Genomic DNA, 25,117 nt, shown 5'->3' on the forward strand with positions numbered 1-25,117 from the left:
AATTTCTCCTGTTACCCTTATAAAAATGCAAAATATGAAGCTAAAACAATTTATATGTGAAAAATGTTGCTTTTTTTTATTTCCACGGCTCTATGTTATAAACTTCTGTGAAGCACCTGTGGGTTCAAGGTGCTCAATACACATCTAGATAAGTTCCCTAAGGGGTCTAGTTTCCAAAATGGGGTCACTTGTTGGGGGTTTCCACTATTTAGGCATGTCAGGGGCTCTCCAAACGCAACATGGTGTCCGCTATCGATTCCAGGTAATTTTGCATTCCAAAAGTCAAGTGGTGCTCCTTCCCTTTCAAGCCCTGCCATGCGCCCAAACAGTATTATTCTCCCACATATGGGGTATCGGCGTGCTCAGGAGAAATTGCTAAACAAATTGTATGGAGCAATTTCTCCGGTTACCCTTATGAAAATGCAAAATATGAAGCTAAAACAATTTATTTGTGAAAAATGTTGCTTTTTTTTATTTCCATGGCTCTATGTTATAAACTTCTGTGAAGCACCTGTGGGTTCAAGGTGCTCAATACACATCTAGATAAGTTCCCTAAGGGGTCTAGTTTCCAAAATGGAGTCACTTGTTGGGGGTTTCCACTATTTAGGCATGTCAGGGGCTCTCCAAACGCAACATGGTGTCCGCTATCGATTCCAGGTAATTTTGCATTCCAAAAGTCAAGAGGTGCTCCTTCCCTTTCAAGCTCTGCCATGCGCCCAAACAGTATTATTCTCCCACATATGGGGTATCGGCATGCTCAGGAGAAATTACTCAACAAATTGTATGGAGCAATTTCTCCTGTTACCCTTATGAAAATGCAAAATATGAAGCTAAAACAATTTATTTGTGAAAAATGTTGCTTTTTTTATTTCCACGGCTCTATGTTATAAACTTCTGTGAAGCACCTGTGGGTTCAAGGTGCTCAATACACATCTAGATAAGTTCCCTAAGGGGTCTAGTTTCCAAAATGGGGTCACTTGTTGGGGGTTTCCACTGTTTAGGCATGTCAGGGGCTCTCCAAATGCAACATGGTGTCCGCTATCGATTCCAGCCAATTTTGCATTCCAAAAGTCAAGTGGTGCTCCTTCCCTTTTAATCTCTGCTGTGCGCCCAAACAGTATTATTCTCTCACATATGGGGTATCGGCATGCTCAGGAGAAATTGAAAAGCAAAATGTATAGACCATTTTCTTCTGTTACCCTTGCGAAAGTAAAGAAAAAAAAGTCTAAAGGAAAATTTTTGTGAAAGAAAAGGAAATGTTTATTTTTCCCTCCACATTCCATTCATTCCTGTGAAGCACCTGAAGGGTTAATAAACTTCTTGAATGTGGTTTTGAGTACCTTGAGGGGTGCAGTTTTTAGAATGGTGTCACTTTTGGGTATTTTCTGTCATATTGACCCCCCAAACTCACTTCAAGTGTGAGGTGGTCCCTAAAAAAAATGGTTTTGCAAATTTTGTTGTAAAAATGAGAAATCGCTGGTCAACTTTTAACTCTTATAACTTCCTAACAAAAAAAAATTTTGATTCCAAAATTGTGCAGATGTAAAGTAGACATGTGGGAAATATTATGTATTAACTATTTTGTGCGATATAACTCTCTGATCTAAGGGCATAAAAATTAAAAATTTGAAAATTGCAAATAAATTTTACCACTGTCATGAAGTACAATATATCATGAGAAAATAATGTCAGAATCAGCAGGATCCGTTGAAGCGTTCTAGAGTTATGACCTCATAAAGTGACACTGGTCAGAATTGAAAAAATTGGCCCGGTCACGAAGGCAAAAACAGGCTCGGGTGCGAAGGGGTTAATACCTTCTTTACTATAGGGGACTGATAGTTCTTTATGTGGAGAGCAAAAAAACCTTTGAATATTGCATAATCTTTCTTTCCTATCAGACCATAAGCTAGTCATATTATAGTTTTAGGAGTAACAGAGGATACCAGAAAAAAAAACAAAAAACGCTGCTGCCGCTTGGTGAGTGGTGAAAAATGAAAATGCAATAAATATATGTATATACCAATGGCGCTAAAGCGTACACCCACAGAACACAAAGCAGCAAGTAATAAGACAACACACCACTCAAGTTGTCCCCATAAAATAATAATAATAAATAAACCTGATAGAAACTTGCGCTAATTAAATGTGTCTTGGTTAAATAAAGATATCTTATGAAGAAATCTATTACCTTTACTGGAGCTAAAAACTGGCGAGGCAGGGAAAAAGGTCTTCAGAATGCAGGGTGGATTTCCAGGTCCTTTCCCAATAATACTCCCCGACACAGGTATATAAAAAGTTACTGGAGCTAAAGGGTGCTACCTCCTAGCATGCCGCCGTCCCGGCCGGTGACTGGAGCGCAGCTGGAGGTGTATATCGGCAGGCTGTAAGAGTACCCGCCGCCGCTTGCAAAAGCAGGCCTGCAAGGTCCAAAAAAGCTGAAGGACCTTGCGTGACGTCACAGTCACGTGATAGATCACGTGACAGGCAAGAAAGCCCTATGGGGCGCTGATGGGGCCAGAAAGCAATGGCAAATCCTACGCGTTGCGGAATTCACTGATTCCTTCTTCAGGGTTGGCCCCCTAGAGCAAGAGGAACCCTTATATAGCCTCCAGTATATAGCAATGGAGCATTATACTATGCATTAAAAGCAAATAGCTCAATCTCGCTATTTAAACCGTTTGGGATCAGAGTATTCAATTCAAATATCCATTTACTTTCCACCCTGGACATCTGATGGATAAAATTACCTTTCCTGATACTTCTTTTAACTATTTGAATCCCAGTCACTTTAGTGTCCCTTAGGGAGCTCCCATGATGTATAAGATAATGATTAGAGAGGGGATGACCTGTGAATTTCTTACAAATATTCCGTAAATGTTCCCCAATTCTGACATTTAAGGGACGTATCGTTCGACCTATATATAATTTATCACATGGACATGTGATACAATATATCACCCCCTTCGTGTCACAGGTGATAAAATCACGAATCTGAATCTCCATGGATTTATTTATAATAGAGAATTGTTTCATACTGCCTAATTTTCTGCAAGATACACATTTTTTGCAGGGAAAAAAACCTTTTAATTGCTGTTGTGAATGAGAATTGGGGCCTTTTTTAGATATTGAAATAGAAGGGGCTACCAGGTTACCTAAATTATTTGCCCTTCTAAAGACAAACCTAGGGCGGGCTGGTAGAACTTCCCCTATGATTTTATCATTCTTCAAAATACCCCAGTGTTTATTTACAATTTTTCTGAGAATGGGACAATATGTTCCATGATTTTTCCAAAAAAGCAGTTTCCTTTATCATCAAAAAAAGAAAGGATGGCTTGATTAAGGTTAGGGATGAAATCTCCAGTTTATTTGAAGTCATAAAAACATACGAAAAACACCCTGATATAATACATCTCTCCGCTAGTATACGGAGGAGGATACATGTAAAGGAAAAGGAGATTATAGAAAGGAAAAAAAAGAAATTTGGGAGAGATTTTGGGAACGATCCAGGCAATCAACATCATTCGACACGCTGGCATCAACCCACTTATTGTAGTAATGATTCACATATTGAGGAAAGCCATGTCCACTCCAGACCATTTAACCCATTGGTGACTCTTGATGAAGTACATGGACAGGAAAATTCTTCTCTTTTATCCTCTAGTGAAAGATTTTCGATCCATTTAACCTCTGGTATGGACGATATCAATGTCAATAATGGACAAGAAACAGCTCATATACAATGTGGGGACTCTAATATAGATAATATACTACTCGGAGAGACGGCGGTTACTGCATCCACACCGGTGCCCGCTATTCCCACCCAAAATAGATTTTCTCCTCTGAGAATTTGACTATTTGAATTATACTGGGTGATGATAGGAATCTCGTCTATACTAATATTTTCTTTATTTTTTATTTTATGTCTGAGGAATTGTTCCCTTGGTATATATCCAATATATTCCCTGGTTGCTAGCAGGGATTGGGTATCATAACCTTTTTGACAACATTTTTTGATTAGAGTTTCAGCCTCAGTTAAATAGTCCTGTGACTTGGAACAATTTCTATGAGCCCGTATGAATTGGCTCTTTGGAATATTAAGAAGCCAACTTGGGAGATGACAGCTTTCTAGCGAAATATAATTGTTTGAATCAGTGGGTTTGTGAAATAGTTGTGTCTGAATGGTGTTGTCCTCAATAAAGATTTTTAAGTCTAAAAAGTTAATCTCCGTGAGACTAGTAGTTGCGGTAAATTTTAAAAAATAACAATTTTTATTCAATTCATCAATAAAATCTGTTAAAAGAATAGGCCCACCAGACCAAATAAAAATAATATCATCTATGAAGCGGTGCCAGCGTACCAGATTCGTGCGCAGCCTGCCCTCGGGAAAGATGGTTTCATGTTCCCACTTGCCAACATACAAATTTGCATAACTGGGCACGAATCTGGTACCCATAGCGGTCCCCCACTTCTGGGAGTAGTAGTTCGCTCCATAGTAAAAATAGTTGTGGGTGAGTATAAAATAAATACAATCGACAATAAAAGCAATTTGGTCGCTGGGAAAGCTTTTAGCCTCTGACATAAAGAATTCCGCAGATTTGCAACCCTTTTCATGTTCAATAACTGTGTAAAGGGAAGTTATATCTAAAGTCCCTAAGATGAAATGATCTTTCCATTCTATAGTATTTAAAACCTGTAAAACATGAGTAGTGTCCTTCAAATAGGCTGGAAGGGCAGGGACTAATTGCTGTAAATGGTAGTCCACAAACTTAGAAAGATTAGCCGTCAGGCCGCCAATAGCCGATATTATTGGTGGGCCCGGGGGTTTGATCAAACTCTTATGTATCTTTGGGATGTAATAAAAATAAGGTATCCTAGGGTGAGTGGTGTTGATAAAGTCAAATTCCTCTTTCTTTATGTACCCCTTATCGAAACCACATTTGATGAGGACCTGCATTTCTGCAAGGTACCTTTCTGAAGAGTCACAGTCCAATAATTCATAGGTACGTGAATCCGATAGTATCCTCAAAGACTCTTCCTCATAGTCAGAAGTGTTCAAAATTACTATGCTGCCCCCTTTGTCAGCCGGTCTTAGTGTAATTGCATGAATTGTCTGAAGCCGTTTAATATCTGAACGTTCACTGCTAGATAAATTATACCTAAATTTTCTGCATCTTTTATCAGATATACTCCTAATATCCTGTATCACGTTATTCTGAAATGCCTCAAAGGCTTCTGAGTATTCTTGAATCGGATTGAAATTGGATTTCTTCTTTAGACCGGTATGCTGATAAGGGTCTATAATTTCAAACGGATTCGTGACGTCGCTAGAAGTCACTCTTTTTTTCATATAGAATTTTTTTATGGCTAATCTCCTCATAAAAGTTTTGATACCAATAAACGCCTGGAACTTGTTAAAACCCACACTGGGTGCAAATTTGAGGCCTTTACTCAGTAATCTTTTCTCATTATCCTTTAAACTATAGTCACTAAGATTAAAAAATTTTTGTTCTGAATGGCTCACTTGATCCTCTGGTATTTGTTGTTTATTTTTTTTTGGTAAATTTCCCGCCCCTACATCCCCTCTGCCGTATTTTTTTGGACCCACCTGAAAAAACGGCAAATGGCTTTGTTTAGTTTTAGGTTTATTTTTTGTGAGAAGAGGACCCTCATTGAGGGCTGGGGGTAATTGATTGGGATTGTTATTAGAAGTAGAAGGGTGGTTAACTGTACTTGCAAGAGGAGAAAATCTATTTTGGGTGGGAATAGCGGGCACCGGTGTGGATGCAGTAACCGCCGTCTCTCCGAGTAGTATATTATCTATATTAGAGTCCCCACATTGTATATGAGCTGTTTCTTGTCCATTATTGACATTGATATCGTCCATACCAGAGGTTAAATGGATCGAAAATCTTTCACTAGAGGATAAAAGAGAAGAATTTTCCTGTCCATGTACTTCATCAAGAGTCACCAATGGGTTAAATGGTCTGGAGTGGACATGGCTTTCCTCAATATGTGAATCATTACTACAATAAGTGGGTTGATGCCAGCGTGTCGAATGATGTTGATTGCCTGGATCGTTCCCAAAATCTCTCCCAAATTTCTTTTTTTTCCTTTCTATAATCTCCTTTTCCTTTACATGTATCCTCCTCCGTATACTAGCGGAGAGATGTATTATATCAGGGTGTTTTTCGTATGTTTTTATGACTTCAAATAAACTGGAGATTTCATCCCTAACCTTAATCAAGCCATCCTTTCTTTTTTTGATGATAAAGGAAACTGCTTTTTTGGAAAAATCATGGAACATATTGTCCCATTCTCAGAAAAATTGTAAATAAACACTGGGGTATTTTGAAGAATGATAAAATCATAGGGGAAGTTCTACCAGCCCGCCCTAGGTTTGTCTTTAGAAGGGCAAATAATTTAGGTAACCTGGTAGCCCCTTCTATTTCAATATCTAAAAAAGGCCCCAATTCTCATTCACAACAGCAATTAAAAGGTTTTTTTCCCTGCAAAAAATGTGTATCTTGCAGAAAATTAGGCAGTATGAAACAATTCTCTATTATAAATAAATCCATGGAGATTCAGATTCGTGATTTTATCACCTGTGACACGAAGGGGGTGATATATTGTATCACATGTCCATGTGATAAATTATATATAGGTCGAACGATACGTCCCTTAAATGTCAGAATTGGGGAACATTTACGGAATATTTGTAAGAAATTCACAGGTCATCCCCTCTCTAATCATTATCTTATACATCATGGGAGCTCCCTAAGGGACACTAAAGTGACTGGGATTCAAATAGTTAAAAGAAGTATCAGGAAAGGTAATTTTATCCATCAGATGTCCAGGGTGGAAAGTAAATGGATATTTGAATTGAATACTCTGATCCCAAACGGTTTAAATAGCGAGATTGAGCTATTTGCTTTTAATGCATAGTATAATGCTCCATTGCTATATACTGGAGGCTATATAAGGGTTCCTCTTGCTCTAGGGGGCCAACCCTGAAGAAGGAATCAGTGAATTCCGCAACGCGTAGGATTTGCCATTGCTTTCTGGCCCCATCAGCACCCCATAGGGCTTTCTTGCCTGTCACGTGATCTATCACGTGACTGTGACGTCACGCAAGGTCCTTCAGCTTTTTTGGACCTTGCAGGCCTGCTTTTGCAAGCGGCGGCGGGTACTCTTACAGCCTGCCGATATACACCTCCAGCTGCGCGCTAGTCACCGGCCGGGACGGCAGCATGCTAGGAGGTAGCACCCTTTAGCTCCAGTAACTTTTTATATACCTGTGTCGGGGAGTATTATTGGGAAAGGACCTGGAAATCCACCCTGCATTCTGAAGACCTTTTTCCCTGCCTCGCCAGTTTTTAGCTCCAGTAAAGGTAATAGATTTCTTCATAAGATATCTTTATTTAACCAAGACACATTTAATTAGCGCAAGTTTCTATCAGGTTTATTTTCTAAATTTTTGCCAAATTTCTGTTTTTTTTCACAAATAAATGCAAGTCATATTGAAGAAATTTTACCATCATCATGAAGCAAAATGTTACGAAAAAATAATCAGAATCGGTGGGATCCCTTGAAGTGTTCCAGAGTTATTGCCACATAAAGTGACACTGGTTAGAATTGTAAAATTTGGCCTGGTCATTAGGTGCAAACAGGCTTGGGGGAAAAGAGGTTAAAAATAATTATTTTTGGTTATTCTTTTTTTAAATTTTTTTAACAATGAACATTTTTTAAATCGCCCTCTGGTCCCTCAGAGACACTTAAAAATTCAAGCCTTTGATTGCATCTATAATACACACTGTACAACCTATATTGAACAGTGCAATTATCTAATCTTGCACAGGTGATCAACAGCCTTTCAGGCCCTGGCTCCGGTAGGATGTAATGGGCTGAAAAATATGGCAGACATGGAGGTATTTGTTAGGCTTCTGGTTGCCATAGCAACCCATCAGCACCATGTGATCTTTCAGCAAGTGTGCCTCTAGGGATGACAAACAGCAATATCCCCGTCTCAAACTGCTCACATGGCAATGTCACTATTAACCGCAGTGTATGAGGAGTTAAAATGCTGGATCTAGGTCTAGTCCCAGCACAAGCAGCAGGAGCTCAGCTACAACAGATACAGGTTCTTCTCTCAAAATTAGAATATCATCTTCCACATCCCTCCCTGCATTTCCCCTTGCTCACTCTCCACATTTGATCCCAGCACAGAATAAGAAGTCTCCAGACTCCTCTCTTCTTCTCGTCCAGCTACATGCATTACCAACCCCATTCCCTCACATCTCCTCCAGTCTCTCTCCAGTCATCACAACTCACCTAACTACAATCTTTAATCTCTCCCTCTCTGGCATTTTCCCATCCTCCTTCAAACACACTATCGTTACTCCATTATTAAAAAAACCCGCTCTCAACCCATCCTTTTACAAACAACTACAGACCAATCTCCAATCTCCCTTTCCTCTATATACTCTTTGAACGCCTAGTCTACTCCCGCCTTACCCGTTACCTTTCCACTCACTCCCTCCTAAACCCTTCACAGTCCGGCTTCCGCCCCCTACATTCAACTGAAACTGCACTCATCAACGTTACCAATGACCTGTCAGCAAAATGTAATTGTGAACACTCTCTGCTCATTCTTCTCAACCTTTCTGCAGCTTTCGACACTGTTGACCACTGTCTCCTACTCTCTAGGCTCCAGTCACTAGGCAATAAGGACACTGCTATCTCCTGGTTCTCTCCCTATCTTTCTGACCGCTCCTTTAGTGTTTTGTTCCCTGGCTCCACTTCATCTCCTCTTCCTCTCACTGTTGGGGTACCTCAGGACTCAGTCCTTGGCCCCCTTCTCTTCCCTCTCTCTTCATGGTCCCAATTGGACAGACTATCAGATTTGGCGTTCAGTTCCATCTTTATGCTGATGACACACAACTATACACATCATCCTCTGACCTTACCCCTGCTGTACCACAGAACATCAGTGAATGTCTGTCTGCAGTCTCCAACATCATGTCCGCCCTCTATCTGAAACTCAACCTCTCCAAACCTGAACTTCTCCAGCTCCCACCGTCTACTAACCTCCTTAAACCTAACATTTCCCTCTCCGTGGGTGGCACCATAATAACACCCTGGCAGCAGACGCGCTCTCTGGGTATTATGTTTGACACCAATCTCTCCTTCACATCCCATATACAATCTCTTGCCTTCTCTTGCCACTTACACCTAAAGAACATCTCTAGAATCCACGCTTTTCTCACCATGGAAACAAAAAGACCCTTACTGTTGCCTTGATCGACTCCCGCCTGGACTACTGTAATGCTCTATTAGTTGGTCTCCCCGTTACTCGACTTTCACCTCTCCAGTCCATACTTAATGCAGCGGCCAGGGTCATCCACCTGGCTAGTCGGTACTCGGATGCGTCCGATCTTCGCCAGTCGTTACATTGGCTGCCCATTCATTATAGGATCCAATTGAAAGTACTTGTTCTCACCCACAAAGCTCTCCACAGTGCCGCACTCCCCTACATCTCCTCCCTTATTTCTGTATATCGGCCTAACTGACTGCTGCGCTCTGCAAACGACTTTCGCCTAACCACTGCACTAATCCATACCTCCCACTCCCGACTCCAAAACTTCTCCCGTGTGGCCCCAATCCTCTGAAATGCTCTACCCCAAGAAATTAAGACTATTCACAATTTGCATAGTTTTAGGCGCGCCTTCAAAACACATTTATTCAGAGTGGCCTATCATGTACACTAATCAAACTCATTTTATGTGGAAGTGTGCATGTGTAGCCCATTCACTATCCCCATCTATCCCCCACTCCCTCAAGATGGCTGGACCATCATTGTAAATACACACTTGTACTTTGTATCTCCCCCACCTCATTGTAGATTGTAAGCTCTCACGAGCAGGGTTGTCTAATTTTGCTTTAATTATTGTATTGATAACCTTGTTACTTATGACTTGTGTTTTGAAACTGTTAAACTGTAAAGCGCTGCAGAATATGTTGGCACTAAATAAATAAAGATTATTATTATTAATATAATCAAAAAGTTAAGTTATTTCAGTTCTTCAATACAAAAAGTGAAACTCATTATATGGAGTCATTACAAACATAGTGATCTGTTTCAAGTGTTTATTTCTGTTAATGTTGATGATTATGGCTTACAGCCAATGAAAACCCAAAATTCATTATCCCAGTATATTAGAATACTTTAGAACACCAGCTTGAAAAATTATGTTAAAATGTTGGCCTCCTAAAATGTATGTTCAGTAAATGCACTCATCTGGAAGCCCAGGTTCCTTTGACAGCAGCCTTCAGCTCATCTGCAGTGTCTCTCATCTTCCTCTTCACAATACCCCATAGATTCTCTATGGGGTTAAGGTCAGGCGAGTTTGCTGGTCAATGAAGCACACTGATACTGTTATTTTTAAACCAGGTATTGGTACGTTTGGCTGTGTGGACAGGTGCCAAGTTCTGCTGGAGAATGAAATTTCCATCTCCAAAAAGTTTGTTGGCACAAGGAAACATGAAATGCTTTAAAACTTCCTGATAGACAGCTGCGCTGACTTTGGTCTTGATAAAACACAGTGGCAGATGACATGGATTCCCAGACCATCACTGATTGTGGAAACCACACTAGACCTCAAGCAGCTTGGATTGTGTGCCTCTCCACTCTTTCTCCAGGCTCTGTGACCTTGATTTCCAAATGAAATGCAAAATTTACTTTCATCTGAAAACAACACATTGGATCACTGAGCAACAGTCCAGTTCTTTTTCTCCTTGGCCCAGGAAAGACACTTCTGGCGTTGTCTATTGGTCATGAGTGGCTTGACAAAAGGAATGAGACACTTGTAGCCCATGTCCTAGATACGTCTGTGTGTGGTGGTTCTTGAAGCAATAACTCCAGCAGCAATCCACTCCTTGTAAATCTCCTCCAAATTTTTGAATGGCCTTTTCTTAACAATCCTTTCAAGGCTGCGGTTATCCCGGTTGCTTGTGCACCCTTTTCTACCACACTTTTTTCTTCCACTGAACTTTCCATTAATATGCTTGGATACAGCCAGCTTCTTTAGCAATGACCTTTTGTGTCTTACCCTCCTTGTGGAGTGTGTCAATGACTGCCTTCTGGACATCTGTAAAGTCAGCAGTCTTCCCCATGATTATGGAGCCTACTGAAACAGACTAAGGGCCCCGTCACACATAGCAATCTCGCTAGCGAGATCGCTGCTGAGTCACAACTTTTGTGACACACCAGCGATCTCACCAGCGAGATCGCTGTGTGTGACAGCGATCAGCGACCGGCCCCCCTGCCGGTATCGCTGATCGCTGCAAGAAACCTCTGGACATTTTTTTCGTCACTGATCTCCCGCTGGCCAGCACGCATCGCTGCGTGTGACAGGCGGGAGACCAGCGATCAGCTGTAAAATAGTAAAAAAAAAATATATATATTGTTATTATTCTCACCTTCCGGCGTCCCGCGCAGTCTTCCCGCCTCTCTCCACGCTCCCGGTCCCAGTAATCCTTTGCAGGAATGATCGCGAGACTTCGCGCTCCCGCAATAACGGACGTCATCGCGGTAATTCTCGCAAAGGATTACTGGGACCGGAGCGTGGACAGAGGCGGGAATGCTGCGCGAGACGTCGGAAGGTGAGAATAACAATATTTTTTATTTTAATTCTATTTTTGACATGAATATGGCATCAGCGCTAACGAACACAGCGATGCCGCGTGCGCGGCGTCGCTGTGCTGATCGCTGGTGAAGCTGTCTGTTTGACAGCTCACCAGCGATCACATAGCGACTTACCAGCGATCCTGACATGTTGATATCGTTGTCGGGATCGCTGGTAAGTCGCTATGTGTGACTCCAGCTTAAGGCTGGTTTTACATTAGCGTCTTTTTGTGCAGCGCATCGTGCGCATCCGTGCGCATGCATCATGCGTACCTATGTTTAACATGGCGTACGCATGTCTTGCGTTTGCATGCGTTCAGCTGCGTTTTCGTGTGCATGCGTTTTTTCAAGGTGTGTGTCTAGACGCGCCAGATGCAACCTGTTGCATTTTTGGGTCCGTCCAAAAGGCGTCAAAAAACGCATTACAGTCTATGGGAACGCAGGCGTGCGCATGGACATGCATACGTCTGCATTTGCGTACATGTGCGTTTTACGAGTAAACATGTGTAGACACTGGTTTGACACCTAGAGAACGAATGCGCATAAAAAACAAATGCATGCAAAAATGCATGATGCGTTTTTGCATGCGTTTCTACTTGCTCACGATGCGCAGTGCACAAAGACGCTAATGTGAATGTAGCCTAAGGGACCTTTTTAAATGCTTAGGAAGCCTTTGCAGGTGGATTTTGTTAATTCTAATTTATTGAGATAATTACTTTTGGATTTTCATTGGCTGTAAGCATGATCATCAACATTAACAGAAATCTATTTGTAATGACTCTATATATAATATGAGATTCACTTTTTGTTTTGAAGTACTGAAATAAATTATCTTTGATGATATTCTAATTTTGTGAGAAGCACCTGTAGCTCATTCTGCATATGGCACTGGTCCAATTTTTGTGTTCATGCTCTTTCTGAGTCATATTTGTATGCCATATTGCAGGAAATCTCCTGAAAACTGTGACGCTAGTCACTACTCACGGACAGGCCGTGAGGCAGAAGAGTCCGGGCTCAATACCGAGAAAGTACGCAGATAACCAAGGGAAAAGACGAAGGCGTAAGTCAGGTCACAGTCCAGGGTCAATAACAGGAGATAGCGGATCAAAAGCCAAAGGACAAGACAAACGGATAGTCAGAACATGGTCCAAAGGGTCAGGCAGCAGAAGATGAGAACTCAGAGCCACAGAATCAGACTAACACTCATCATGAAGCACAAACTACATCTGGCAGGGATCAGGGGCAGACAGCTCAGTTAAGGAGATATGCGATTACCAGAACACTGAACACCTGCAGAAAGTCCCGTACGCCCCAGTCACAGAATGTACAACAGAGCTGTCAATCAAGGCACCATCAGCCCAGCAATCACATTACAGTATTTGGCAACCAAGCTATCAATCAAGACAGACAGCTCAGCAAGACAGTTTCCATAGAACACCATAGCAATCATTCACTGAGCGGAGAAATTTTGACACAAATAGGAAATACAGTCAGGGCCGGAATTAGGGGTAGGCAGACTAGGCAGCTGCCTAGGGCCCCTGCTGCCCCCGGGGCCCCCAGCCAGAGGTGAATATACAACTGGTACAACTGCATCGGAGCCCAGAGGTGGAGGGGGCTTCTGCAGGCAGGGGCGTACTGCCCATATCGGCAGAGTATGCCGCCGCTATGGGGCCACTCAGTCAAGATTGGGGGCCAGAGTGAGATGGGCCTGGTGTCATGCAGCATTGGGCCTCTCTCACTCCCTCCCATAAACATATGGATACTCAGAGTTGGGGAGAGTGCAGCGAGCGGAGTGCAGGAGTTCAAAAAGGGGGCGTGTCATGCAGGGAGAGACTCTGGCCAATGAACGCTTTCCCCACCAGAGTGATGCAAGCGCTCACTAGCTGCCATCTGTCCTCCTGCATGGGGCATCCCAATGGTGAGTACTCAGGGGCGGGCCGCACAACACAAAGGGGACAGCAGTGGAGGAAGTGCAGGACTTACGGGGGGGTCTTCTGCTCCATCCACTGTTCTGTTCTCAACAGCATCTCAGAGAACAGGTTGGGGAGAAGGCTCACTGCACGGTACATCTCACAGAGAGGAGGTCGAAAGAGGAGAGCTCACTGCACAGGACAGCATGGCAGCAGCAGGCGGCTGATCTCAGTCCTCTCTGCTCTGTCTTCCCATCCCCCCCCCACAGTGGGTTCTGCAGCCCTCTTCAGCTGATCTCTGTACTATGTAGCTGACCTCCTCCAGGGCTCATCTGAACAGCTCATATCACAGATTAGTATGTGTGTTTGTAGATGTATGTGCTTGTATATGTATGTATGTGTGCATCTGTGTATGTACAGTATGTGTGTATAACTATGTGTATGTTTCTATCTGTGTATGTATCTGCATATGTATGTGTAAGTATGTCCGGTATATGTGTACACAGTTAGGTCCATATATATTTGGACAGAGACAACATTTTTCTAATTTTGGTTCTAGACATTACCACAATGAATTTTAAACAAAACAATTCAGATGCAGTTGAAGTTCAGACTTTCAGCTTTCATTTGAGGGTATCCACATTAAAATTGGATGAAGGATTTAGGAGTTTCAGCTCCTTAACATGTGCCACCCTGTTTTTAAAGGAACCAAAAGTAACTGGACAATTGACTCCAAGGCTATTTCATGGACAGGTGTGGGCAATCCCTTCGTTATGTCATTCTCAATTAAGCAGATAAAAGGCCTGGAGTTGATTTGAGGTGTGGTGCTTGCATTTGTAAGGTTTTGCTGTGAAGGAAACAAGCAGTCAAAGGAGCTCTCCATGCAGGTGAAACAAGCCATCCTTAAGCTGCAAAAATAGAAAAAACCCATCCGAGAAATTGCTACAACATTAGGAGTGGCAAAATCTACAGTTTGGTACATCCTGAGAAAGAACTGGTGAACTGGTGAACTGGTGAACTCATCAATGCAAAAAGACCTGGGAGCCCACGGAAGACAAAAGTGGTGGATGATCGCAGAATAATCTCCATGGTGAAGAGAAACCCCTTCACAACAGTCAACCAAGTGACCAACACTCTCCAGGAGGTAGGCGTATCAATATCCAAATCTACCATAAAGAGAAGACTGCATGAAAGTAAATACAGAGGGTTCACTGCACGGTGCAAGCCACTCATAAGCATCAAGAATCAAAAAGCTAGACTTGACTTTGCTAAAAAAACATCTAAAAAAGCCAGCACAGTTCTGGAAGAACATTCTTTGGACAGATGAAACCAAGATCAACCTCTACCAGAATGATGGAAAGAGAAAAGTATGGCGAAGGCGTGGTGCAGCTCATGATCCAAAGCATACCACATCATCTGTAAAACACGGCGGAGGCAATGTGATGGCTTGGGCATGCATGGCTGCCAGTGGCACTGGGTCACTAGTGTTTATTGATGATGTGACACAGGACAGAAGCAGCTGAATTAATTCTGAGGTATTCAGAGCCATACTGTGCTCAGATCCAGCCAAATGCAGCCAAACTGACTGGTCGTCGTTTCATACTACAGATGGACAATGACCCAAAACATAAAGACAAAGCATCCCAGGAGTTTATTAAAGCAAAGAAGTGGAATATTCTTGAATGGCCAAGTCAGTCACCTGATCTCAACTCAATTGAGCATGCATTTCACTTGTTAAAGACTAAACTTCAGACAAAAAGGCCCACAAACGAACAGCAACTGAAAACCACCGCAGTGAAAGCCTGGCAGAGCATTTAAAAGGAGGAAACACAGCGTCTCAGGGCTCAAGACATGTAAAGCTAGAAAAAAGCCTTTCATCAATGAGAAGCAAAGGAGAGTCAGGCTGAAGTTTGCCAAAGACCATAAGGATTGGACCATAGAGGATTGGAGTAAGGTAATCTCTGATGAGTCAAATTTTCAGCTTTGCCCAACACCTGGTCGTCTAATGGTTAGACGGAGACCTGGAGAGGCGTACAAGCCACAGTGTCTTGCACCCACTGTGAAATTTGGTGGAGGATCGGTGGTGATCTGGGGATGCTTCAGCAAGACTGGAATTGGAAGGTTAATCTTTGCGAAGGACGTATGAATCAAGCTGCATACAAGGTTATCATGGAAAAACAGTTGATTCCTTCTGTTCAGGCAATGTTCCCCAACTCTGAGGACTGTTTTTTCCAGCAGGACAATGCGCCATGCCACACAGCTAGGTAAATCAATGTGTGGATGAAGGACGACCACATCAAATCCCTGTCATCGCCAGCCCAATCTCTAGACTTGAACCCCATTGAAAACCTCTGAAATGTAATCAAGAGGAAGGTGGATAGTCACAAGCCATCAAACAAAGAAGAACTGTTAAATTTTCGTACCAGTAGTGGCATAAGGTCACCCAAAAGGAGTTTGAATGACTGGTGGAAAGCATGCCAAGACGCATGAAAGCGGTGATTAAAAATCATGGTTATTACACATTATATTGATTTCTGAATTCTTTCTGAGTTAAAACATTACTGTTGTTGTTTCTAACTGATTATGAACTTGTTTTCTTATAATTATTTGAGGTCTGCAAACACTGCATTTTTTTGTTATTTTGACCATTTCTCATTTTCTGAAAATAAATACAAAATGTCAGTAGTTTATAGAATAAAAGAGCAATTTACATTTTACTCAAAAATATACCTATAAAGAGAAAAATCATACAAACTGAAATTTTTCAGTTGTCTCTTAATTTTTGCCAAAGCTGTATACAGTGGGGCAAAAAAGTATTTAGTCAGTCAGCAATAGTGCAAGTTCCACCACTTAAAAAGATGAGAGGCGTCTGTAATTTACATCATAGGTAGACCTCAACTATGGGAGACAAACTGAGAAAAAAAAATCCAGAAAATCACATTTCTGTTTTTGTTTCATTTTATTTGCATAATATGGTGGAAAATAAGTATTTGGTCATAAACAAAATTTCATCTCAATACTTTGTGATATATCCTTTGTTGGCAATGACAGAGGTCAAACGTTTTCTGTAAGTCTTCACAAGGTTGCCACACACTGTTGTTGGTATGTTGGCCCATTCCTCCATGCAGATCTCCTCTAGAGCAGTGATGTTTTTGGCTTTTCGCTTGGCAACACGGACTTTCAACTCCCTCCAAAGGTTTTCTATAGGGTTGAGATCTGGAGACTGGCTAGGCCACTCCAGGACCTTGAAATGCTTCTTACGAAGCCACTCCTTCGTTGCCCTGGCGGTGTGCTTTGGATCATTGTCATGTTGAAAGACCCAGCCACATTTCATCTTCAATGCCCTTGCTGATGGAAGGAGGTTTGCACTCAAAATCTCACGATACATGGCCCCATTCATTCTTTCATGTACCCGGATCAGTCGTCCTGGCCCCTTTGCAGAGAAACAGCCCCAAAGCATGATGTTTCCACCACCATGCTTTACAGTAGGTATGGTGTTTGATGGATGCAACTCAGTATTCTTTTTTCTCCAAACACGACAAGTTGTGTTTCTACCAAACAGTTCCAGTTTGGTTTCATCAGACCATAGGACATTCTCCCAAAACTCCTCTGGATCATCCAAATGCTCTCTAGCAAACTTCAGACGGGCCCAGACATGTACAGGCTTAAGCAATGGGACACGTCTGGCACTGCAGGATCTGAGTCCATGGTGGCGTAGTGTGTTACTTATGGTAGGCCTTGTTACATTGGTCCCAGCTCTCTGCAGTTCATTCACTAGGTCCCCCCGCGTGGTTCTGGGATTTTTGCTCACCGTTCTTGTGATCATTCTGACCCCAAGGAGTGGGATTTTGCGTGGAGCACCAGATCGAGGGAGATTATCAGTGGTCTTGTATGTCTTCCATTTTCTAATTATTGCTCCCACAGTTGATTTCTTCACTCCAAGCTGGTTGGCTATTGCAGATTCAGTCTTCCCAGCCTGGTGCAGGGCTACAATTTTGTTTCTGGTGTCCTTTGACAGCTCTTTGGTCTTCACCATAGTGGAGTATGGAGTCAGACTGTTTGAGGGTGTGCACAGGTGTCTTTTTATACTGATAACAAGTTTAAACAGGTGCCATTACTACAGGTAATGAGTGGAGGAAAGAGGAGACTCTTAAAGAAGAAGTTACAGGTCTGTGAGAGCCAGAAATCTTGATTGCTTGTTTCTGACCAAATACTTATTTTCCACCATAATATGCAAATAAAATGAAACAAAAACAGACAATGTGATTTTCTGGATTTTTTTTTCTCAGTTTGTCTCCCATAGTTGAGGTCTACCTATGATGTAAATTACAGACGCCTCTCATCTTTTTAAGTGGTGGAACTTGCACTATTGCTGACTGACTAAATACTTTTTTGCCCCACTGTATATGGTATACAGTTTGATTTGATTCAGCCAATGAGGAATCCTAAGAAGTGTGGGCACATCCTGTTAGGCATGTAGGCATGTTAACTAATGGCATGGCTGTGATTGGCTGCTGAAATGATGTCATGTTGCACTATAAAAGCCGCCGCCATTTTGGGATCACTCTGCTGTGAATTCAGTTAGGGACAGGACGCTGCTCTTGTGACTCTGAGGGACAGTTAGAAATATCGATTTGCTAGAGTGTGCTTTACCCAGGCTAGTTTAGCAACCCCTGTGAGAAGCTTTCTTTTGCCTTGCAGCGCTGTTCACAGCTGTCTGCAAGGTCTGTGTGAGTGCAGCTCACGCTGTAGTTTGTACTGCAGCCACCTCTGGTTGTAGGCCGCTCAGCATGCATCACTGCCTCATACATATTTATTTTTGTTTTATTGCTGCTCATTTTTCATTAATTCTCCTATTAGTGTGCATCCATCCGTATCCATCTACATTGGTTGCAAACACTATATAGTAGACAGCGGAGCCTTTCTGCAGCCTTTCAGTGCTAGTGCACAGTTCTCTGCACTGTTCATGGCTGTCTGTGAGGTCTCTGTGTGTGAGTGCAGCTCACGCTGTAGTGTGTTCTGCAGCCACCTCTGGTTGTAGTCCGCTAAGCGTGCATCACTGCCTCATACATTGTCCTTTTTTGCTGTAGTGCTGCTTATTTTTCCTGAATTTCTTCTATTAGTGTGCTTCCATCCGTATCCAGCTAGATTGGTTGCAAACACTATATAGGAGTAGATAGAGGAGCCTTTTTTCTGGCTTGTGCCCTGCAGCCCCAGCCAGATAAGTATTAGCCTATTTTTTGGAGCCTCATCTATTGCATTGTAGGTTACCTTCCTGCATTGTAATAGCTTCAAAAAGTTTGTGATACTATCGCTTTCACATCTATGGTCACATCCTTTTTGTTTTTTTGAAAAAAAAAACACGTAAATAAAGTTCACCAAACACTCCACTTGACAGTTGTGTAGGCCACATTAGCTCATATTAAAGTGTAGTCCACACACTTTATAAAATTAGTGTTTCTTATACCTGTTATCAGCTGTTCAGGAATAAGCACACTAAGCCCCCCTTTGTACTTTTCTACCTATCTTTATCAGTCTACCAAGATGAAGAAGGCAGGGAGCAAGGCACGTGGTCGTGGGCGTGGAGTTTCAGCAGGGAGAGGACGTGGGGATTCTGTGCCTGCTGCGGGCATCAGTGAGTCAGCATCCCCCAGTTTTACCAGGGAACAGTCCTTTATGCGCAGCTTTGTAGGACCTCGCCGTCCCCCACTGCTGCGGGACGTTGTCGGATGGATGGCAGCTAACACATCGACTTCAATTACTTCCACATCCTCTCAGGGCCAGAGCACTTAAGAGCAACCATCTGTCTCTTCACCACCTGCCAAATTGCCTAGGCAGTCAGAGAGCCGTGGAAAGGAGCCACCTCTATTTCTGTTCTCTGAATCTCTTGGCTTGGAAACGGGCCAGCCAAGCAGCATTCTAGAATGTGAAGAAGAGGGAGTATGCAGTGATGCTCAACTGCTTTGTCCCTCTGAATCTGAAGAGGCGGGTGGGCCAGTGCCTATGGTCAGCACACCTCAGTATGCATCAGATGATGAGACTCAGGTGCCACTTTCTGGTGCGTACTGTGCTGGCGAGACTACTCAGGAGAAGCAGGTGTTTGAAGAGGGGAGTGTAGATGATGAGGTCCTTGACCCATCATGGCATGAGGAACAGGAAGGTGGTGGGAGCAGCTCTGAGGAAGAGATTCCCCAAACGGCCAAAACAGGAGGGAGAGGGAGGGGGCAGACTTGGTTGCCTGTAGCCTCCACTTCCGCACCCATTAGGAGCATTCCTCTTCCAAAACCCAAAACGGGCGCTCCCAGGACTTACAGTGCGTGGTCCTTTTTTGACACAGATGCAGATGACATTTGCTTTGTCAAATGCAAGCTGTGTAATCAGAAAGTCAAAAGAGGGAAAGTGTCAGCAACCTCAATACCACAAATATGTGGAAACATGTGCGGACCAAGCAAGTGGTGGAGTTACAAAGACACACTGAAGACGTAGGCCAACCTACAGCACCACCTACCACCTCTTCAGCTCATGTTGTAGCCTCTTCCTCCAGCTCACACACAGCTGGTTCGGCTTCCTCACAGGATCGCCATGGAAGAACCTCTGGCACTGTTTTCCAGAGACCCAATGACATTCCACCCACAGCACCACGTTCCCTGTCATCCTCACACTCCCAGGCCACTCTACAGCCATCGGTAGCACAGGTATGGGAGAAAAGGCGGCCATACTCTGCAAACCATCCCCGAGCACAGGCTCTGAATGCTGGCATTGCAAAACTACTGGCCCTTGAAATGCTCTCATTCAGGCTGGTGGAGACTGACACCTTCCGTAACTTCATGTCATTGGCAGTCCCACAATACACCGTGCCCAGCCGCTTTTACTTCAGCAGGCAAGCCGTCCCTGCCCTGCAAAAGCATGTAGAGGGAAAAATTAAACATGCGCTACTAAACGCCATCATATCAAGGTCCACCTGACCACCGATGCGTGGACCAGTAACCATGGACAGGGACGATACCTTTCCCTCACTGCCCATTGGGTCAATGTTGTGGAGCCAGGTACAGATCTTGAGAGTGGCGCTGTACGTGTTCTGCCAACTCAAGGGATTGCAGGAATCCAGTCTGTACACATTGACTCCTCCTCCTCATACTCCAGTTCCTCAGAATCAGCGCTGCAGGAGCCGTCACGGTCTACCTCCACATGGATCCGTGAACGCTTACCTGTTACGACCGATATAAGCACAGCCGTGGCCAAACATCAACAGGCCGTACTGAAATTCATTTCTTTGGGGAATCAAAGCCACACAGCGCAGGAGCTCAGGAATGCTATCAAGCAGGAGAGCGACGTGTGGTTTGTGCCAGCGAATCTCCAGCCAGGCTTGGTAGTGTGTGACAATGGCCGAAATCTGGTGGCAGCTCTGGGCCTAGGCAACCTCACTCACAACCCATGTCTGGCACATGTGCTCAACTTGGTCGTGTAGAGCTTTTTGAGGGACTATCCGGATCTTGATGCACTGCTGCACAAGGTCCGCATAGAGTGCGCTCAATTGCGGCGTTCCAGCATGGCAAGATCGCGCATTGCAGCTCTGCAGCGCCGATTACGCCTTCCGGAACATCGCATCATATGTGACCTACCCACCAGGTGGAATTCAACGTTACATATGTTGGAGCGGTTGTGTGAGCAGCAGGCAGCAGTAATGGAGTACCAGCTGCATCAGGCGCAAACAAGTCGCACTGTGCGCCGGTCACACTTCACCACCACTTAGTGGGCCTCTATGAAGGACATCTGCAACGTTTTACGTGCCTTCCATGATTCCACGTGGATGGCGAGTGCAGATGATGCACTAGTCTGCATGACTGTCCCCCTTATCTGCCTGCTTCAAAAAACACTGCAAGCACTAAGGGACTAGGTTTTGGAAGAGGTGGAGGATGAGGCGTCACAAATGCCATCTGCTTCTGGACAGTCTGTGCAACGTGGTTCCTCACAAAGGCCTAGGCAGGGGACACTTTGTGAGGAGGATGAGAAGGAGTCAATGGAGGAGGAAGACATCTCTCCAGAGGAGGGAGGTACACAATGCTCTAGTAGTCAGTATGTAGAGCGAGGGTGGGGTGACGCAGAGCAGGCAGAGATGATGCCTCAAGCAGGGGACAGCATTTCTTGGCCAGTTGGGAGTCTGCAGCACATGGTTGATTTCATGCTGCAGTGCCTGAGAAATGACCGCCGCATTCTCAACACGGCTGATTATTGGGTGTACACCCTCCTAGATCATCGCTACAGGGACAACTTACAAAGCCTCATAACACCATTGAACCGGGAGCATAAAATGCGGCAGTACCAAGACACACTGGTGCATTCCATAATGTTCTCCATTCCACCTGAGAGCAATGCTGCTAGTGCTTTACAAAGCAGCTCTGTGCGTCGAGGCAGTGGAGGAAGCTCTGCACAAAGAGGGAGCAGAAGCAGCGCCTCAGCACAAGGCAAGACCAGTATGGCCAAAATGTGGCAAAGTTTTGTGTGCCCGCCACAAAAGTCTACACCATCACAGACGGCTCCAGTCAGCAGGAGGCAAAGTTTCCGTCAGATGGTGACAGACTACATGTCTTGCCCTCTCAATGTACTCCCAGATGGCTCTTCCCCCTTCAAGTTTTGGGTCTCTAAGATGGATACATGGCCAGAGCTTAGCCAGTATGCATTGGAGGTGCTGGCTTGCCCTGCTGCTAGTGTATTATCGGAACGCGTTTTTAGTGCCGCAGGTAGTGTACTAACAGACCGTCGCATGCGACTATCCTCCGATAACGTTGACCGGCTTACTTTTCTGAAAATGAACAAGGCCTGTATCTCGCCTGAATTTGCCAGTCCTCTTCCAGATTAAATAATTGGTTGGCAACAATATCCAGGTCTCCTATTGTGTTCATTGTTGTGAGTTCATTTTTCCCTTCACCATTGAGGTCTGATGAACTCCCTCCTCTGGTGAAGGAAGGTAGTGAGGCTGATTACCAAACACCTGGGCAGCTAGATAATGACTGGGTGGCTGGAATTGAGGACTGGATATAAGGCTGCCGACACCCTTCTTCGTGGCTGGTGATTTTCCTGCTGGATTCTTGGAGACCAGTCTGATTCCTGCATCTCAAAGCTAAGTTTTTCTGTTCTGCTTTGTAATCTTCAGTTTTGTTTTTGTTTTGCCTTGTTTTTTGGGAGTTCTGCCATCCCCGGCTGGGGGTGAGCTGAATTCCATTTTTGTCTTTGATCTGTTGATCTTTTGCTCTGTCTTCAGAATATACCTGAGTGCTGATATAGTCTTTTGAAGCCTAGCGACTTCAGGGCCTGTTTTTCCTATCAGTCGGTTGGCTCATTTTGATAGGGTTTTTGCGGATGGCAGACAGCAGCTTTCCTATCCTGTCCTATGTAGTTAGCTTGGGCCCCATCATTTGCTCAACCTATCTTTCTATCTGTGTTAGTGTTTTCATCTTGCTTCACCGTCATTATATGTTGGGGGCTGCCTATTGCTTTGGGGTCTGCTCTCGGGCAGTTTAGTTTTTCCCCTTTCTGTCTTTAGGCTATGTAGTTCTCCAGCTGTGATCGAGGGGTCTAGGGCACCGTAGGAACCCCCCACGGCTACTGCTAGTTGTTGTGGATAGGTTCAGGGGTCTGCAATCCGATAGCTGCCAACCTCTCTGGTTTTTCTGGACTTAGCTGGTATTTTGTTTTTTCCTCCTTCGGTGACTCATCATAACAGTTCATGTTTCTACCACCTGAACTGTAATCCCTGGGCTCCAACACGACCAGTTGCTGCTCAGAAGTGCCGTCTGCACAGAGAAAAACACTAGCTCCTGTGTTAGTGGGGTTCAGTAACGCAAGCTGCTCCCCTGCTGTGTGTCCGGCAATATCTCCTGCTCCCTCCACATTCAAACTACATCAGATATTAAACTTGCTCCAAGTAGGCCTCAGCCTACACCATGATTGATCCTGGGCTCCAACACCGCCAGTTGTTGCTCAGAAGTGTCGTCTGAACAGAGAAAAACACTAGCTCCTGTGTTAGTGGGGTACAGTGGGGTACAGTAACGTCAGCTGCTCCCCTGCTGTGTGTCCGGCAATGTCTCTTGCTCTGTCCACATTCACACTACTACTGATTTTAAACTTGCTCCAATTAGGCCTCTGGCTCCACTCTGTCTCTAGTATTTACCCTGGGCTCCAGCACCGCCAGTTGCTGCTCAGAAGTGCCGTCTGCACTTGCTCCTGTGTTACTGAGGTCCACTAGAATGTGGACAGAGCAGGAGAAATTGCCGGACACACAGCAGGGGATCAGCTAACGTTACTGAACCCAAGTTTAAAATCAGTTGTAGTCTACAACAGATATTAATCTTGATCCAATTAGTCCTCTGGCTCCACTATGTTTGTAGTATTAACCCTGGGCTCCCACACCGCCAGTTGCTCAGAAGTGCCGTCTGCACAGTCAACATATGCTCCAGTGTTATTGGGGTTCAGTAATGTCAGCTGATCCCCAGCTGTGTGTCCGGCAATTTCTCCTGCTCTGTCCACACTCACACAGCTACAGATTTTAAATTTGCTCCAATTAGGCCTCTGTCTCCACTCTGTAGTATTTACCCTGGGTTCCAGCACCGCCAGCTGGTTCCCGGCAGTGTCTTTGGCACGGGTACTCCCTCCTGCCCAGCCTGGTTCCAGCACGCCAGCTGTTTCCGGGTAGTGTCAACGTCACTTTGCCACCAATACGTTGCCCTGTCGTGTTGCGGTCGGGTTAGCCGACTCTATGGTGCCTGCAGTTTAGGTGCTTCCTATGTGGGCTGCGGGATCTGGCAATAAAGGCTGGTTCCGTAGTGCCAATAGGACAAGCACCACCTGTAAGGACTGTGGGTTTCAGTAATTGCGGCTGGCTCGCAGCCTTGCAACTTTGTTTTTCATGGGTACCTTCTGCTACCCATCCGGGTTCCAGTATCGTCAGCTGGGTCTTGGCAGTGCCTTTGGCTTAGGTGTCTCCTTCTCGGTATCCGAGTTCCAGCAATGTCTGCTGGTCCTTGGTAGTGCTTTCTGGCACAGGTACCTCCTGCTTAGTAACCGGGTTCCAGTACCATCAGCTGGAACTCGGTAGTGCCATTGGCTCTTGTTCCTTCTGCTGCCCCTCCGGGTTCCAGCACCGTTAACTGGTCCTCAGTAGTTCCATTGGCTCTTGTAGCTTCTGCTACCCATCCGGGTTCCAGCACCGTCAGCTGGTTCTCGGCAGTGTCTTTGGCACGGGTACTTCCTCCTGCCCAGCCTGGTTCCAGCACGCCAGCTGTTTCCGGGTAGTGTCAACGTCACTTTGCCACCAATACGTTGTCCTGTCATGTTGCGGTCGGGTTAGCCAACTCTATGGTGCCTGCAGTTTAGGTGCTTCCTATGTGGGCTGCGGGATCTGGCAATAAAGGCTGGTTCCGTAGTGCCAATAGGACAAGCACCCCCTGTAGGACTGTGGGTTTCGGTAACTGCGGCCTGCTCGCGGCCTTGCAACTTTGTTTTTCATGGGTACCTTCTGCTACCCATC

The sequence above is a fragment of the Dendrobates tinctorius genome, unplaced genomic scaffold, assembly GCF_039654945.1.
Source record: "Dendrobates tinctorius isolate UK_male_01 unplaced genomic scaffold, ASM3965494v1 ptg000241l, whole genome shotgun sequence".
Lineage (NCBI taxonomy): Eukaryota > Metazoa > Chordata > Amphibia > Anura > Dendrobatidae > Dendrobates > Dendrobates tinctorius.